The 16,555-nt window shown below is 42.1% G+C and overlaps 1 protein-coding gene across 4 annotated transcripts in view; it reads left to right on the top strand.

Moving 5' to 3' along the window:
* The window catches only part of CHST11 (carbohydrate sulfotransferase 11), a 182,967-nt gene that overhangs the window by 4,183 nt on the left and 162,229 nt on the right, over nt 1–16,555 (top strand). The window contains exon 1 of one of the 4 annotated variants that reach the window (XM_068944222.1): nt 8,345–9,029. The exons of the other annotated variants lie outside the window; for them this stretch is intronic. The gene's annotated coding sequence lies outside the window, so the exon portion shown is untranslated. Of the gene's footprint in view, nt 1–8,344; nt 9,030–16,555 lie in introns of those variants that run through there. 4 annotated transcript variants of the gene reach the window in all.

The raw sequence follows: 16,555 nt of genomic DNA, 5'->3' as shown, positions 1-16,555 counted from the left end.
CTTCCACGGATGTATTTGCTTTCCTCTATAACCATTCCAGCTGCAGTGAGTGGGACTGTGTGTCAGGTAGCGTATGTAGGAGCTGTTCTGCCAGGCTGGGGCCAGGAACGTGGAAGGTGTTGGGGATCCTTCAAGATGAAAGATCCCACAGATAGGCAGAATTAGTAATGTTATCTTTATTTTACCTAAAACTGATTTATGGAACTAAATTATTCTAAATCTGTTTTCTTCACTGCAGACTTGAATGTTTTTACTCAATTTTTCATCTCCCCGTCTCTCTTTTTTCCTGTTCTGCTATTGATGCTGACAAAGGTTAGATCCTCAGATGTTCTCGGTTATGCATGCAGCATCGTGCAACTGGTAGCTGCTTGTTCCTTACAGAAGGCTGACAGCTTGAGAAGACTCAAATGTCAGAACAGCTCAGATGACTTCAGATTTTTTCTTCAGGTCTGAAGACAAACTCTCTATTGGTGTAGAAAGAAGATTTGGTTCTAAAATTGATGCAGTAGCCTCCTGTCTTGAACATGAACCATGCTCCCTTCCATGCTTATGAAGGGGAATGAGCAAAGCTCGAGCAAAGCTATGCTCGAGTGGCATTCCTTTGACAGACCCCATATATTGGTTTACAATTTTTCTGTTTAGGAAACTGAGAAATGCAGTTCACTTGACAGCTACCAGATTTGTGAGGGGGCTTTACTGTGATCCTTTGTCCCTGTCCCTGTAAGCTTTTCATTGATTTCCGTGCAACTACTTGATCACCGTGAGCAAACTTAACCAAGCTGCAGTCCTTGTTCTCAAAGGTGTACTGGTAGTCTGGGAATGCTCTGAGTTGAGAGTTAAACTGCTCTTTGTATCTTCTGAAAGTCCTGGTGAGTGAATATTAAACTTGTCTAGAAGGGCAACTTTTTCCGTATCAGCAGGTATGACTGGCTTCTTGCAACAACCGCTAGCTGACCTTAAGAAATAAAATAGACCCTGTTATTTCTGAGTGTATTCAAGCAAAAATTACCTGGTAATGCCGGCAGTAACTTCCTATTAAATTTTAAATTGTCAGAATGTTTATTACTCCACAGTTAGCATTTCCACGTAGTAGATTTTTATAAACTTTTAATGTGTTCTTCTACGTTAATAAATATTGGGGAATTGTGTGCTGATTTTTGTAACATTAATGTTTTATTTTCACAGATGTAAAGCTGCTATGATTTGGCTCAAGCCTTTTTTTTTTTCTCGGAGATATCTAGGTGCAATAGAACCTGTGTGTGTGTGTAAATAAATATATATATATTTATACATAAATAGTCCAGAAATGCACAGTGCTTGTAATGAGAAAAAAAAAAAAATCAGGTGTAACCAGCATGTGAATTTTGTGTCTGTGTAGGGTGGGCATATTTTCTTAATACTTAAACTGTCTCCTTAACTTTTTAGGAGTGACAAGTAGTATATCTTGTACCATACCATGTAACTCTAAAAGCAGTTCAGAAAATTGGAAGAAATTAGATCCCTATTATTTTCCCAAGCCTATATTTTGTTTGACTCAGTTGCTGGACATACTGTATCAAATCCTGCTGCACAAGCGTGTTCCAGTTGTCCTTGTATGAATGTCATTACAGTACAGCTTTTTTCTTCTCAAGCCTTTTGGGCTAATGCATATGTATTATGTATCAATCCTAAGGTAATCCTGAGGGAGTTACAGAGGTGGGGGACAAGGGTTGAGTATGATAACATTTTCTTGCAGGTTGTGCATATTGTTCAAGGCAAATGTTTGAATTCTTTGTATGACTTGTCTAAGTGTAAACACGTGTAGAATCAAGTGTGAATGCAAAACTGAAAGGCCTCGTTCAAATCCATGAGAAGAGCAGGAACTTTCCCTTCACGTTAAAGAAATTAAATTCAGAAACTTGTATTTGTGCAGACCTGATGTGTCAGGGTGAAAATGGAGCTATCTGTGATGGATCACTTTGAAAAATTATCATTGTAAAATAGGAGGTGGTTACTAACTCTAAGCGTGTTCTTATTTATGTTGAATGTTCTTGTGGAACTCATGCATTTCAGGTGTTTTATTTACACACACGCGCACACACACACAAAGTAGATATATATGCCTTTTATAGTAGCTATTCAAACTACAGAGTTTGGCTAATTCCTATTAGTATTTCAGTAACCAAATTATAGATAATGTCCTTTTGTTGCAGGCAGAATGCTTGCATGCAGCAAAGCGATGTTCCTGGCACAAAGCTCATCATCTAACTAAAAGATGGGACCACCAGAGACTATAATGAACCAATGAGAGATTTCAGGTCCTAATTATCTCTTGCTCATTCCTCTAGACAGCAGAGGGATTTTCTTGGGTTCCAGTTTTGTGAATGTAATCGGCAGAGGATACAGTGTGTTTCCCTTTCATGTAATTGCATGGCACCTGGAACTGAGGTTTCAGGGATGAGTCAAAATTCTGCTGCATGTACACTTGCACTCGCTGTAGCTTCTTCAGCGTAATGTTCTTATCCCCCGTTTTTCATTTAATGCCAGACTGCTGAATGTGATGGCCATCAGACAGGTACAGTAAATTCCCAGCATCTTGAGGAAGTTTCACAGCCTTAAAGTAGAAGCCATTGCCTGTTAAAGTGGGCTTGCCCTCTCCCCATGCTCTGTATTAAGAAGTTAGTTGTTGGCGATGTTGTTTGGAGTAGATCCGTTCCCTCCCATCTGACTTTAGTCATGGGCTACCATGTGAATGGTCCCAGGTGGACTTTGCCTCCCTTCCCACTGTCCTATCCCGTTATTACACCAGAGGGTGGTGACCATGGAGGCATCTGTCTGTCCTGCCCTTGCTGTGATAGTCCTCTTGACCCTGGGGGCTGGCGGTGAGCCCCTTACAGAGGAAATGTGGACTGCAGGTATGCCTTTGAAAGCTGACTTGTTTTTCCTGCTCCGTTCTTCTGTTGAACTTAAATAGCATGTAAAGCTCTGTGCTGGCGAATCTCGGAAAGCCGGAGCAGATGACAGCATCCTTATTTCTGTGGGCAGTATTAAACAGCATGGTATAAATAGGTGCAGCATAAGTATTTGGTAATTTGCAGCAAGCAAACTTTGTGCATGTGAGATTCAGGGAGTTTTCACTGTGTTAAAGAAGCTTTCTTACCTCATGTACTTCCCATTTAAATATCCATTTTGCTTTTATTTTAAATAAACGTACTCTTTGTGGTTGCTCTTTGCACCTTGCCCAGTATTGGCAATAAAACTAGACCACAGCTTTGCTTTGGTCTTATTAATTACTTTTACACACTGCAAATAATGCCCTAAATAGGGCATTAATACTTAGCTTGTAGGCCTCAGAAGGATTTAAAAAGAAATAAAATCACGTGGCTACCTCTGGAAACCTTTTACAATGAAATATCATTATAGCATATTTACTGCCATCGAGGTTAGATTGGGAATCTGATTTTTGTGGGGGGGGGGGGGGGGAAAGTCATCCTCTTTTCCTGATGCGAATGAGCATTTGTAATATATTGACTTTACAGTTTGGGGTGGGGGGGGAAGGGAAGTGTGCACACCCATCTCTTCTCTCTCCCTACAAATTCTGTAATTTGGGGCCTGGGTAACCCAAATGCATTGATTTTTCTGAAGTGCAAACCCTCTTCCCCCCCCACCCCCAAGATGGCTGTTGTAAGGAATGTGAGGTCTTTTGTTATTAAAATAAATCCCAGAAGTGCTTAGGGTTTTATGTAGGTGCCTTTGTTATTTTACTGATTGAAACACGTACTTAGAATTGTTTCTTGTTTCTGTTATTTTTTTGTGACTTATGTTTGGGAACATCCAGCTTGAGGGAAGTAATGACTTTTATGAATTCTTTCTCACTAAGATGTGAAAGAACAAGAACTTTTCTGAAGGTGAATTTCCAGGTGTGAAACAATCAAATCCTATAAATGCTTATCTGTTCTTAGTTTTACAACGAAAAGCACCCTTGACTTCAAGGGTGTGAGTAAAGTGATCTGCATGTGCTTTTGCAAGATCGGGATCCTCGCTCTCTCCTCTAGTATGTGAAAGAGGAGGATATGGTCTTTCTCAACTGTAAAGAAGCTTATTCTGTAAAGAAGCTGCTGCTGCTTCGAACCTTGCGTGCAGGCTGGCCGTCGCTGTCTGGGGCTGAAAGATGCTGTCCTTGGTGATCTCTGTATCAGAAGATTGTGTCTTTTTATGTTGCGGTGATGGCTTTTAATTGCAGACTCTATACAAGGAATAAAAGGCTTTATTAGGTTTCAGTCCACCTCTCAAACACATTGTACTCTACAAAGCAGAGAACTATGCTCTTCTTTTATTTTTTTTTACCAACGTTTTTTATTCATTTTATAAGAGGCTCTGTTATAAGGGTTTAAAATATGTTTTGTAAATAATAAAAATTGTGGTTTTCCAGACCCTCAGAGTAATGCCTTCTGAATTCCCTTAACAGATGGCATACTTTGTAGCTAGTCATTTTCATGCTTTTTTGGCTAATAAAAAATATTGTAAGGGGAGTCAAAAAAACTTAAAACGGATAACTTGTAGGGATTTTTGGATTAGGAAAGGTAGAGATATAATTAATAAGGTGGTTGTAATTGGATCTCATGGATAATCTCTACTGTGATACCTCCTCTTAAAACAAAGAGCTTCAGGTAGTTAAAATCCTTTTATTAAGACTGTTTGCATTATTGTGCTTTAAAGTTGATTGGTATGCAGCCAGGACATCTCTTTGTCTGTATTATCTTAGACAGCCTGACGTGGAATAGCATGTTCTACACCCGTACTGTAGTACCAGGAATCAAATGTGTCCTTCTAGTAAGCTGCGCTACTGTAGCAGCCCTTGTTGGAAGGGAGAGGAGAATTAATAACAACTGAGGAGGAGGGAAATAACACTTTTTAAACACTTAGTGATTAATAAAATCTGTGAGTTGGGATCATAAGTATAAAATTGATTAAAGCTTCTCCTGATTAAGCGTTTTGGTATTGATTAGCTTCGAAAATATATTTGATTTGCCATGTGGGGTAAACATTTTATCTTAGGAGTTATGTTTGCACGCACATAATTGTGAAGTTGACGTAACTAAGTGGGACAAATATATCACAGAATCAGCCTATTGACACGCGTACTCTGCCTCTTAAGTGCTGCTGTGTCCCACTCTCTTGGGTTAGTAATTGTTGGTGGGAGCAGGAATAGTCAGCCGGACACTGTGCAAAGTTCTGGCTACCATTGCGCTAGCAATCATGTGGACCACGCCTGCTGATTTCTGCCTCTCCACCTTCTTTTATCTCTCTTCCCAGATGAGATTAGGTGGTCTCCTGTGGCAAGTTTTGGGGAAGCTCAAATATGACCACAGCTGCCCTCTAGGCTCTTGGGTTTGGTTTTTGTTCTGGGCAAGCCATAAGATTTTATGACTTTTTCTGAAAGAAGTATATTGATGAGTGGTTGGAGTATGTTGATTGCGTGAGGTCTGTGTGACTGCCTGGAGAAGTCAATAGCTGCTTTTCACTTGATTTTTAGCAAGCACTGTGTCAGGTCTGCTGCACTAGAACAGAGACTTTCTGAATTGCATGAAGGGCATGCTTTTCCTGTGGTGGTAGGAGCATAGACTTGGAGGCTTGAGGGGACCTCTAAACTATTTTAGCCATGTAAATCTGGCTCAGCATCACTGAGCTGTGTAGGTTGATTCTGGATCAAAGCTGCTATAACGAAGAGCAGAATTTATCCCTCAGTGTCCTCTTACAGTACGTGACAGAGCTACAGCTTTGCTTTTCTAGTCTTTCTCACTTGTTTGTCCTACCTAGAGTATTTCTGCACAAGTGAATGGTAGCTTTTTTCGCCACAGAGGCACATGCTTGAAATATTGAAAAATGTACTGTCCTTTTTCATTAGTTTCAGTGAAAATAACATTGGCGGATTAATTAAATGTAACTGTTGACATGCGGACCATGCATGTTATTGAAGCGTACTGGTCCTGCTGTAGAACTTCAGTATCCCACGCAGAAAAGGCTATTAATATTTCTGACATGACAGCAAAAGTGTAATTGCATTAAAGAAAAAATTGAAAAAGTTGGGACTTCTGGAACTATTAACTATTTAAAATTCTTTTGAGGTACTAAATGAGCTGAAATGGATAATGGAAGGCAGACATGACTTAATTAAAATCAAGTTCCTATTTGGCGATCTTGATCCAGTGCTGTTCCACCCCCCCCCCCCCCCGCCCCCCGAGCACATCAGTCTTCCTAGCCTTCTGTTGCCTATTTCCTGAATATTTTTCCTGTAATGTTCCAGAGTGGACAAAGAAGAATTTTTGCAGTGGATGCCAGGAGGACAGTTAGCAAAACAAAAATATACACAAGGCCATTGTTTCTAAATGATTAGTAGTGCACAAAGTCTATATATTGGTGTAATGTGAGTGACTTGCAGCCTCACCTGTCTCAAGAGAACTGTAGCCAGGATGGTAGCAAGTTACTGTGAGAACTCTTTGTGCAACTAGAAATGTCTCTTTCCCTTCTGTGTGGTTGGGCACCAAGGGAAATGGGCTGTATTTTTTTGCTTGTCCAAACTAGCATGGATTGTTTTCGGTTGATAATCTGTACATTGATGTTGTCCATTAGTTTTGGTTTTCTTTGTGCTCTTTTGCTTGTTTCCATGTTTATTAGGATGTGATGTCAAAACAAAGCAGTGTGTCTTTGGATTGTACCTGAACCAGTTTTACCTTGCTAGAATAGTTTATGCCTAGAGTATTTTTCCAGCATTGAGGAAGACCAGAAACACTGCCATACGTGAAGCAATGTTTATCATATTAATCAGTGTCCAGTCTGTGCTTTCCTTGTGTCTTCTGCAATGGACTGCTGTCATCATCACCAGCTATCATTTGTTTGATATTGTTTTCTTAACAGGGAGCAACAATTAGGAGCGGTATTTTTTGGAGCCTTTGAGGGTTTGGGCCCAAATCTACTTTTTTAATAGTAATACTTTGCTTTCGTCACAAGGTTTAAAAATGTTTCATGAAGTACACCCCTGCTTTCTTCTCCCCTCTATAGCGAGGGGAGCTGAGGCATGAGTGGGAAGGGTGTATGTGTGGGGCAGGGCTTAGTTAAGCTAGTAGGCTAGTGGCACATCCAGGACTAAAACTTGAGGGTGGGATGATTCTGTGGAGTCTGACATTTGTGTAGTCTGAGGGCTGCAGTCCCCCAATCCCCTTAAGGCTTGGGGTGGACCATAGCCCAAATGAGATGTTGGGCACAGCTCAGGTCCCAGTGCTCTTAGCCCAAGGGACACCAGCGCAGCCCCATCCAGGCATGGTCAAAACTTGTGAGGGTGCCTGCTGGGGGCAGTCATGTGTCCCTCCTGATGCTCCTGCCAGGAAAAGCCTCCTGTTGTGGATATGTGGGGCTTGAAAATCTCCTTTTGTAGAGCTCTTCTGTGCAAGGTTCCTGCCTCAGAACCATGAGTTTTGCTCCAGGCTTTCGGAGTCCTGATTCATGGTCCTATTTAGTCAGACATCCTCTGCTTGTCTGTATTAGAGTAGGAGGTGAAGAGTCTGCTGTGCAGACAGCATTTCTGCTACCTTATTCTGCTGTCTCCCTTGCACTACCTAAGCGATAGCCTTTCCCTGCTCTGAAAAGGCTATTCTCTAGGCAATGTTCAGCGCAGAAAATTGATCTTTTTGGTGAAAGTGTCTTGGCAATGCTGTTACGTGAATGTCTACTGAGATGTCATTTTTATGGTTTGGATGTAGGAACATTGAGAGGGAGGCCGTGCCTATGCTTAGAAATTCCTTTGCTGGACTAGCAAATCTCTCTTATTGTAGGTAATGTTGTACTTGGGTGGCTTCTGCCAGTAAGACACTTACTGGTCTGATGATCAAAATAGCTGACAAAAAGGCCTACCTCTCCCTCCTCCTTTTGCTTTCTGCTCAAGTCTGTTAAGGGCTCTTGCCACCAAATCCAAGTGTGGGGTTTTTGTTTGTTTTTTAAACAGCACACAACATACCCTTTCCATGGCCGCCTTATGTCAGCAAACCTCTTAAGTGTTCTTTAGGGCTGACCTGGGTCACTGATTTTTTTTTTTTTTTTTTTTACTTCCCTGGGTTTTTACTCACATGCCTGTGATTAACCTTTAAGTTACCTGTAAATTAAAATATAATCCCAGTTTGCAGATTGATATCAAAGTCCCTACGCTTTGCTTGTTCTCATTTTATTACGTTTTAAGTACAAAGTTCCCCTCAAGGTAGCTCTTGCTTGTTTCGAAAGGGCAGTATCAGTGAAACATGTGAAGGGCAGGGGCTGCTGACTGATACACTTGTGCTGCCCTTCAGACCTGACTCTGTTGCATGTTGTCTGTGATGGCTGTGGGATAGTGCTGGTGTTCGTGCCTAGAAACAGCAATCTGTGGTATAGCATGTTACGGATGTGTTTGCTACTGCTCAAAAAGGCCTCACCACCCTTAAATCTAGCCCCTTGCTTGCTTGGTTCCTACAGAGGTCTGGAGCATCAGAAGTAATGCTTCATCTAAAGCTGTTCAAGGTAGGGAACCTGATTATTGATGAAGTCCTGTACTTAACATGTTTGAAAGGAATTTTTTTATCTCAATTTTGCCAATATATGCAAAAAAACTTCCTGTCACGCTAAACGCGTGACTGACTCTCCCGCAGATTCCTATGCACAGGACTACAGCTATAGCTTGTGAACTGCAGCATGGCTTTTTGAACAGCTAGACCTAGACCATTCCTAATGCTGGAAGACATCTATGAATCCTGTATTTTCCTTCCTCAACTCACCAGTAATTTTCTGGCCGTGGGACAGGCCCTGGTTGCGAGGCCCTGCTCTGCTGGCCTCATGCAGCTCCAAGCCTGCACAGCACCTTGACGTAGTCAAGTAACTATAGCCAGAAATGTACCTTGGTGGCAGGCTGTGATGGGTGATCTCCTGCGAGTGGAGAGTTTCGCTGAGGCCCTGTGGTGAGCTGCCCAGTCCCTGATGGTGGCTAGCATGAAGCGCCTCGGAGAAGAGAGCAGGACATCTTCATGGTGAGTAATTTGCTCAGAAGGAGGTGTTTGTGTGGAATTCTGCAGTGTGAGTTTCTTCTCATTCCTCTGTCAGCTAGAGATTAGTTTTATTTTTTCAAGAAATTAATGTAACTTTTGACTGTCCTAAGTTGTAGATGATACATAATTGCCAGCACACTGCATCTGTATTTCTCTGTTCAGGATATGGACTACTTTAGATTTCCAATTACAGCTGAAAAAAAAGTTTGTTGTGTTTTTTCCACACCTTTACCTTCCTTGCTGAAGATATCAGGGTTATCTCATGTTTGTCATCTTTTCTAGCTGTAGGCAGTTTTAAGTGCTATGTATGTAGCCAGTTATGCCAGTTATGTAGCAAACTGGAAAAACATAAACCTGTCATGTTGAAGCAAAGGCATGTAGAAATGGCAGTATGGCCACATCAAATACCACATGCACTGAAATTAAAGGAGCTGATTTTTGAGCACACAACCGGTGTTTGTGTTTAATTTATGTAGTAGCCCTTCCAGTTCCCATCTGTTCCGGTGCCCTTTGGCAAGTGGGTTTGCCTTTTTTAACAAGTAAAGACATTGTCAACTTCAGGGAGTAAGAGTTGGATTGTATTTTACTTGCTGCTTTCTTCATCCCTGTTCTAAGGAGATCTTTAGGGAGAAGAGGCTGACCCCAGGAAGGAAGGAAGCCTTGTCTTCCTGGGCTGCAAATCTGTCACTACAATACAAAGTTGAGAGGTCAAAACTGCAAATTAAGCACTTATGGCCTTAATATGTCTTCAGATGTTTTTTTCAGATGCAAGTGATGCAGCTGCAAGAGCTTCATGCTGGAAACGAATGATTTGAAGGTCCAGTGCTTGAGTTTTTACATCTATAGCTAAAGTACACCTGGTATGCCTTGCTAAGGAGTTTTGTCTAGAACAGAGGGTGCAAAGATCAGAGTTTATGTTCAACTGGACCACAGCAATTAGCTGGCAGGAAGAAGACGGCAGTTCTTTTGCTTTAATCTGTCCTTGCTATTCTGCAGCAGCAGGGCACTTTGTGTGCCTTTGTGCTTTTTGCTTAAGCTGAGTCCTGTGGTGGCACTGAGTAGACTTAATCTTGAACGTGTGCTGCAAGAATCTGGTGTGCCTGACATGTTGGCAGTACCAACACATGTAATTGAGCTGTTTTGAGCCTGTGCAGCTCAACACAGGCAGGCTAGTCCCCCACACAGCAGGAAAGCAAGTTACTGCTGCAAGCAGTAGCTGGCCACCAAAACTGATAGTTCTGGCAGGTCTGTTCATGCTCAAGTGTGAGCCTGTATTTGATCCCAAATACCACTCCCTATCAGAATTGTTTTGAAATAGGCTTGTGTGCAGATACGGGCTTCATGTGAGCTCCGAGGTGTGGATGAAGTGCATGCTGTATTTCTGCAGCTCCTGAAGTAGGTATCTCATACTGCTAGGCACTCATGTTAGGCAAGTTGGTCAGCTGGACTCCTTCCTGGGACAGGCAGATGCCCTTCCTACAAGGGTGTTAGGTTAAGCTACCGATATGGACACGCGGGCTCACAAGATCTGACTCGGGGAGAGAGCGGTGCCCCAGCCTGTTCTTGGACACAGTGCTGACAGTCGCTTCTGTGGATAGTTTCCTTTGTCGGGAAATTTAAGTTGCAGTCAAATGGCCAAAGCAGCGGAATCGATCTTGTTCCTAGCAACTTGTCCACAGCTGTACAGGAAGCTATCGGTGGAGCAGGGAACTGAGCCCACCTCACCAGCACCATCTTTCTTTTGGCAGCTTGCTAATCCCAGTTTTTCTGACGTTGCCCGAAGATGTGGTCATTGAGTAATGTGCTCCAAACTTATTAGGTTGAATGGACCCCAGGTGAATGGGTGTATGAAGACTGCCTTGTACTGTGTTAATGATTTGTGCTTGTAGTTTAATCATACATTGAAGTGCCTTCTTTTCTACTACTTATAATTGCTTGGCTCCACAAGGCTTTTACTTCCTGATCAGATGTCACAATGCGTTTTCCCCACTAGCTTTTTATACCAGTTTTTTTTTTTACTGCAACTTCTGTTCCGTCTATCCCTTTTGATATGGGGGAATATAAGTGTCAGAGAGCATCAGGAGTGGGGCTGTCCCATTAGGGAGGACAAATTGGGAGCCAAGGATAACCCCAGTACAGACAGTGCCCTCGCTGAGAGGGAGCCCAAGCAGCACCCGAGCAGGGCAGTGACATATATTCTGGCTGTGGTCCCAGGTAGGATGAGGTAACAAGTTGGGGAGATCCCCTGGATGGGCCAAGACCCAGCTGGAGGCAGAACTAGAGACAAGGCTACCTATAACATGAGTCCAAGCTCTACCTAGGAGCCAGGGTTACCTATAACTTGGGTCTGAGGTCCATCTAAGACCAGGAAGTCTGGACAGCAGGGGAAAGGGCAGGGTACAGGGCTGTCTGTGGTACAGCTCAGACCAGAGCAAGGTGCTTAGCCTTGAGCTTAAATGGACCCCCTGGCCTGTAGGTGAGAGGGTGTCACTGTGGGCTCTGGGTGAGGCTGGTCGGGGCAGTTTAGGCCTACTGGTGTCCTCAGGGCCCTGACAGTAGGTTTGCTATTTCATCTGTTTTTATGATCTGCTGACTCCTCACCTTTTGAGAGCAGTTCTTCTAACGGGCATCGCAAATATCTTTGTACTGCAGAGGAGTATAAAGATGAACACGAGGCAATGAGAAGAATTTGCTGTGCAAATTATTTCCCATGCCATCATCATCAGAGTTTTGTGTTTCATGCAAGAGTAAAGCATTATGGTTAATCTTTGCTTTTAGACTTTCCCAATTTTGGCTGCTAAATGTTAAGATACTTTAGGAGCATAAAAAGCATGAGTGACCTTGTCTTGAAACTCAGCATTGAGAAACTTAACTGTTAAAGCCAGGGTTAACCTTGGCCTGCCAAGCAGCTGCTGCTTTAGACCTACAGAAGTGAAGCTGGTTATCCTTCAGATGATGAGAACCACATTTGGTGTAATCCTGGGGTTTGCGTTATTGTTACAATTTTTAAGTCGATGGTTTGGGAAGAGATGGAAATAAGAGGATAAAGGGTTAGTGGGGTGCATGTGTGTAGATAATCTGATCCCTTTCTATTAAAGGGGGAGAGAGTCTCTACTAGGGGAATCTGTTCAAGTGCAAATATTTATTGAGAGGAAAACTAGTTACTTTCTGCTACATTGATGCATGTATCCTGGCAGGTGTTCATAGAGGGGCAGGACTCACTCTGCATGCATGCAGTCCCTATCAGTGTTAGCTGGTGATGTGCATGTATGCTGAAGGTCACTGCTTTTGTTGCTTCATCTTCTCCTGGGACCTGCTGCCCTCCTTTGTCAAGGCTGCTGGATCTGGTGATCCTGGCAGGCAGGCTACATCAGCATGCATGGACAGAGCTTCCTTGCCTGCGTGCTGCTCCATGCTGGGCTGTTCTTCACAGTTAATGTTGGTACGCTTCCCGAGCTGGAACCAGTGATGAAGCAGGCAAAATCTGATCAAAGCCCGTGCCTAATTGGATTTTTAGCTCGTGCTTTAAAAATGTTGGATTTTTAAGTACTCCCATTAGTGGGTATTAGTATTGAGGAGAAAAATGTGACCAGGGAGTTTTGAGTCAGAATTCAAGTATAATTAAAAAGAGATTATAGAATGCAATAATAGAAATGCTTTCATTAAATAAAGAACATGTGTGGGTGCCATAAGAGGCATGCACATCAGTGGAACCTGTGGATGTGCACAGAAAGTAAGCTGGCCCGTGGCTCACAACTTGACATCATGGCAAGGGAATCATTTTTTTTCAAGTAGAAGAAAAGGGAACTGGCAGAACAGTCATTTAATACTTCCTCATTGTTGGCTGTGCAGTCTGCTCCTTTGGAGGGAGAGGATTTTTATCCCAAGGGAATGGGTAGAAGAGAACTGAGATCCAGATGTGGGTTCAGCCAGGAAGAATCAACCTAACTAGCAGCAGATTGCACTGAGTTGGAATAGTACCGCTCCACAAGTGCACTGGAGTAGTAAACTGAGAAGTTAATTATAATTTGTGTTTTTATCCTTTTACTGTATAGCCTGGTTGGTTAATTAGCAACTGAATGCTCTTTTTGCGGTGCTGCTTGTCAGTCAGATGTTTTTCACTCTGCCAATCTCCATTGTAGTGGTGGGTTATCAGTGGTAGCAAATACTTCTAATTACACTGGGAGGTGACACACACAAGTGAGAGCAGTTTAAGTATGTTATCTCCAGTTGTAAGACTAAGTTCCTCCAATTCTCAATTATGTATCACTTTCAATTCCATTAGGACAGGAATTTCATAACCTTGTGTTATGAACAGTTAAGTATAGTATGCTACTTGTACTGATAATACATTTTACAGTGCATCGTTCATTAATATTGTTACTGTTTGTGTGTCACCACTGGTTACTTTTGCCAGAAGTTGTAGATTTTTGGCTATATTTTCTAGCCTGTGTTTGACTGCTTTTCCCTCTTCTTTTTACTGAAATATATTATTCAGCAGCAATATCCTAGGGAAGACATTTCCACCTGTGCAGGCGGCTGGAAAGTGTAAGTAATTACTTAAGTTCTACTGTAAATTTTCAGCTGCTGTTGGATATGCACTGGGACTGGCACTGTCCTGCAAAAAGCACTTCACCCTTTCTGGGCTGTGATGGTACAAGGATTTGTAGTGACACATAACTGACTAGTTAAGAGAACTGTCCCAGATGAACAATAATGTTAAGGAAAAGTCAGATTTGCATCCAAAGGCAGGATCACTGGAAAGACTTGGAAGCCATAGGAGAGTTTCTTAGGAGTTTTGTAGCTGGACTGACTGAAAAGTGAAACTTGTATAGCATTACTATTCCGATCTTTATAACATTGGTGTGGAGCAGCAGTAGCATAGGTAATCATGCTGCTTTGCTTTGCCAGCGACTGTTACAATGATAGAAATAAGATGCAGGCTGGAGTTGCCAGTTCTGTTGTCTTGAAAGGGGAGGCAAGCAGAGAAAATAGATATGTCACAGAAGTGAAAAACAACTATTTGTTTATCTTCATGTAGTACCAACAAAATTCTCCCAAGTCATATTAATAGCATATCCCTCTTCAATTCTGAAAGATTTTATGGCATCCAAGAGCTCAGTCTGGAACTTGGAGTTCTAGTTAAGCCAAATCTGAACTGGAAATTATGTGGAAACCTTGTCAGGTGATCTGGCTGTAAAAAGATTTCAGGAAAGAGTGTGAATTTATGTCAATTCATACAGTGTTAATCTCTACAGAGCAGATCTTAATGCAAGACTGGCAATTTGGGTCGCGTTTGAAATTGACTCTGAGACTGGTCCTTGATCATTTTAGATCCAACTCCAAAGCTGACTTGTGAGTTTGGATTGAGGATCAAAGCCTAAGTGTCTCCTCATTTCAAACTTGAGGGTCAAACTGAAGGGTCTTTTTTTAAAGTGAATTTTGTTGCGTCACATAACTTGAAGTGCAAAATACGTTGTTTCTTAAGTCTCTAGCCTTTAAGGCTTGAAAGACTCGTTGAAGATGAAGGTGAAAATGTTTGTGTGCTTGTAAGCATTGTAAGAAGAGACCTTGGTAAGAAAAAAGTGTAAATGGCATAGAGAGTTACAGCAGAGAGAAGCATTGCTGTGGAGTTAAAAGATGAACGTTTGAAGGAGACAGCTTTGTTCTTGAAGTCATAACACTTGTGAGTAAGGACATGCTGCATGTTCCCAGGGAAGAAGGTGGGGTGGAATTAGTTAGCCTCAGGAGGGCAGCAGTTTTGGCAGGATATAGTAATTTTTAGCTAGTACTGCATAAATAGGTAGAGCTAATGTGCTTATTGCGCATTACTTTGAGTAAAGCTTGAAGAAAAGCCAGTACAGAAAATAGTTCTAGGAACCTGCTTGCTTATGGGCCCTTATAGACACAGCTTTCAAAACCAAGTGATTGGCAAAGCTGAAGGGGGGATTTGGAGGATTTGCAATCTTCTGTTCTTCTTGGGCATATGCAAAAATATTTATTTGGTATCATCACCTTCTTACCTTTCCTTACCTGGGTGATGCAGTAAGCCTGTATTGTGGTAGCAGCACAACACCTCAGGTGGCTGGATGTGAAGAGGTGAGGATGAACAGGATGGGTCCCATGAGGACACCAGAAGCTGCTTGGTGTAGGGAAGTGCTTGGAAGATCAACCCTTGGTATAAATTGATCCAGGAAGAGTTGAGAGCAAAACAGTAACATGTCTAGGCTAAGAAAAATGTCTGTTCATTCACTTGAACTTCTTGTAACTGTATTTCTTGCATTAGTCACTTGTATATCATCCACCATGACGTGAGTGGGTATAAGCACAGATTTGGTAGAAAGTTTGTGCAGGGCACATGATTCTTGCGAATGTTGGCACCTGAGGGTAAAAGTGCCCAAGTAGCTGCCTTGAGGTGGTGGTTGTACTACAGTTTCAGATAGCCTGAGCTGGCATGGCCTTGGTCCTGTCGCCTCCCACCTCTGCTACTCTGCTAGCACTGGCACTTGTCTAACTCTTTGATAAGGCAGTTCATCAGAGAACTATTTTTGTTGTTGTTGCGTGTTGCCGCACTCTACCCCCTGAGTACTTGTTAGCGAGTCTCGTGCCTTGAGCCAGTAGGTCAGACGAGACAAGTTTTCTTTTTCAAGCTCAGTGTAATCTCTCTGCACCTCCAAGCATGCTCCTGACTGCATCATTTTAGGTAGCAGAAAAACTTAGACAGGTTTGTGTAAAACTGTCTCTGGTGGCTTTGAACAAGCCCCAGAGTATTAATTAAGTCTCTTTTAGGTCAGGCTTCGCTCCACAATGAGTCAAATCCTTTGCCTTTTGGTGTTTTGTTTTATTTAATCACTGGACTATTTCTCTCTTTTTTTAAAAAAAAAAAAAAAAAAAAAAGCCCTGCAGCATCCCCACTGAAGTTACTCTGCTAGTGTTGAGAGAGAGTTTCCATTTAAAAAAAGAGAAACCTGCCCTTTTCTGCCTTTACTCAGTTTTTCATTCTTGTTGGCTTATTTCTTTCTGAATCTTTCCTTTGCTTTTTTTTTTTTTTTTTTTTTTTTTTACTATTTTGTGCTGTAAGCAGGGTTTTTTTCCTGAAATATAAATTTTTTCCTCTTTGCCCTGAATCCTTATCTGTATTCCCTTTGCTCCCTCTTGCCTATCTTTAGGTAGAAGAAGCCAGCTGTTGCTCAGCTACCCAACACTAAGGTTTATCACAGGAGTAGGGGTGGGTAAACTTTTTTGGTATTGACAAATGCAGCTTTGGGGTCCCTGTAAACTATTTCTAAACTCAGTTAATAGTTTTAGCTGAATATAGAAGTATCTGAATAACATGCATAGAGCAGGTTTTGGAAATATCTTTCTGCCTTCACACCAAGTCAGATTTACAGGCTGTGCCTTCCAAAAACCCAGGAACTAGCTCGCTTATGTAGGGAAATTGAACCTCTGTGTCCTGTCTGTTTTTACCCAATTTAGATGAGGAATTCAAGTGAAGTTCCTCAGCTAGC

The sequence above is a fragment of the Struthio camelus genome, chromosome 1, assembly GCF_040807025.1.
Source record: "Struthio camelus isolate bStrCam1 chromosome 1, bStrCam1.hap1, whole genome shotgun sequence".
NCBI lineage: Eukaryota > Metazoa > Chordata > Aves > Struthioniformes > Struthionidae > Struthio > Struthio camelus.
The sequence above is the reverse complement of the archived record's forward strand: the minus strand, read 5'-3'. Positions and strand labels throughout refer to the sequence as shown.